The sequence below is a fragment of the Petaurus breviceps genome, unplaced genomic scaffold (assembly GCF_028583685.1).
Source record: "Petaurus breviceps papuanus isolate PSGF00001 unplaced genomic scaffold, PetGlider_PUasm1.0 91133, whole genome shotgun sequence".
Lineage (NCBI taxonomy): Eukaryota > Metazoa > Chordata > Mammalia > Diprotodontia > Petauridae > Petaurus > Petaurus breviceps.
Window position 1 is genome coordinate 50,972,234 of NW_027187419.1, and position 2,355 is coordinate 50,974,588.

Genomic DNA, 2,355 nt, shown 5'->3' on the forward strand with positions numbered 1-2,355 from the left:
ACTCAGGTCCTCCTGATTCCAGGGCTGGTACTCTATTCACTGCACCACCTAGCCGCCCCCTGTAGGTAGAATTTAATTGGAGACTTGAAGGAAGCCAGGAAGCAGAGTTGAGGAAAGAGAGCATGGGAGATAGTGAAAATGCCCAGAGTTGGGAGATGATGTGTCTCAGTCTCAGCCTCTCCCAACAGCAGTGAGTACAGAAGTATGAACACTGAATCCTATTTCTTTGCACTGGGCAAATCTTTAACCTCTTAGCCTTACTTTCTTCATCTGGAAAATATGAATGATAATAACATGCACCTCACAGAATAATTGTGAGGACCAAGTTAGATAGCAGATGGAAAGCAATTGCAAACCTTAAGGTGTGATAAAAATGTAAGTTATCATCATCATCATCATCATCATTATTATTAACTGCTGGGGGCTTCTGTTTCCTCCTCTTTAAAATCAGGTTGAAGAGATAGATGATAGTTAATATATCTTCCAGCTCCCTAACTTTAAAACCTTTGGCCCAGAGGAATACCAAGAATACTTTAGTGAATTGTGGAAAGTAAATTCAAAAGATGAAAGTTCCTATTTTAAAGAAGCCTCTTCTTATTTTCCTTCTCCTCCCTTCCATGGCCATCTTCTGGAAGAATAGTTCCGCAGCCAGATAATCACCCATCTTAGGAAGGGAATGGGAGAGGCTGAGCAGTTTCCAGGAACTGAACCTTTCTGTCAAAGGGATCATGAGGGTTCTTTGTAGTGAAACCACCCCCAGAACAGAGTCAGAGAGAGCATGGAGGAGGAAGTGAAAGCAGCAGGGGGAGAGATTGAGTGGAAGGTCATATCCATATAGAAGGCTAGCTAGGCTTCGATAAAAATCAAATCCAATTGCAAAGCAGAGAGCTCTTAATTAACATGACTCCTTTGGGGAAAAGAGTAAACTTTTAACTGAAAGGGAATAAAAGTTATTTTCTTTGTCATTCTTTCCTAGGGCTCTGACTCTTTATTGATTAAAGTATGTGGGTTTTCCTTTGCTGAAAGCTTAGCCTAGCCCTGCCCAGGTCCTCTGTTTCCTATTCATTAGTAGGACCAGGAAAGGAGAAATTCTGAGGAACAGGCAGCTAATTAGTGCCAGTATTCAGGTCCCTAACTTTGAAGTCCTTCAGTGACAGACTTTTAACCAGGGCTCTGGGTAGGAATAGTGCTATTTCCAACAGCAGTCCTTGGCTGCTTTGGGGGAAAAAAAACTGCCTCCAGTCCCTCCCTGGAAGGGAACTTGGAGACCACAGATAGTGCAGCCAACTAAGAATGGAGGGGAAGTGGGGAGACCTTGAAGGTGGCAGAGGTAAGAGGTATGAGGAGGCAAGGTTTGATTTCCTGCCAAGTAACCTAGTTCTTTTGTTTGTTCTTGAGAAATTAATTGATGAGATTTGAGAGGGTTATAATTTTATTCATTCCTAGAAATGTACTTTCTCTTCATCTCTGCCTCTTAGAATCTTTCAAGGCTCAACTCAGGTACCATTTTCTCCATGAAGCCAAGTCTGATACCTTCAATTTTCCTGGTACTCAACTTCTTAGGATCATAGTATAAGGTCTTTTCTTTTCCTATATTGACATCTTATTTGTTGAAGTTGGTCAAAACAAACATTTGCATAAGAAAACTCATAGAAAAGCAGTTTGGAGAAGCCCTGGAGATTTGAGAGAAATGTAATCAGATAAATGTACTGAGAACTCCTATTTGAAAGCAACTCAGAGGCAAGAAGACTGACTGATGTATGAGCTGATTTAGTGGTAGGGGGCAGCTGATTTTGCTGCTGGGAGCTGATTGGATGAATGTTATGATTTTGAGAGCTGATTGGAAGAAAGTAGAATCTTCTGTTGTAGATGAAGAGATGGCCAGACTAGTCAGCTTTGTTCTTTAGTAACATCTACAGCTTGAGATCTGACTACAAAAAGACAGACTCTGCAGCTGCTCTGGGGGCTGATTTCATCAGAAGAGAGTTCTAGTGTTGGGAGTTGATTGGAGGAAAATAGAATCCTCTAGTTGGAACAGTGGGCTAGACATATCTGCCATGCTTTTTTGCGCCATCTACAGCTTGAGAAGGGGAAATCGCTTTAGGGCCATGACCGTGTTGTCCTCTACTGCCCTCTCTGAATTCAGAGAGAGAAAGTCCACAGAGTCCAGAGAGCTGACCTGCATAGCTCTGCAAAATTCCAGACTTAAGGGACATGCTTGTCGCAGAAACAGTATAATGCAGCTATTTTACTAAAAGAGCTTATCACTGCTTCTACAGTCTGAGAATAGCAGAGAAATGCTTTTGTCTAGTAGGAGAGTGGAGAGTCTCAGAAGAAAAATGGTATAGCCCAGCA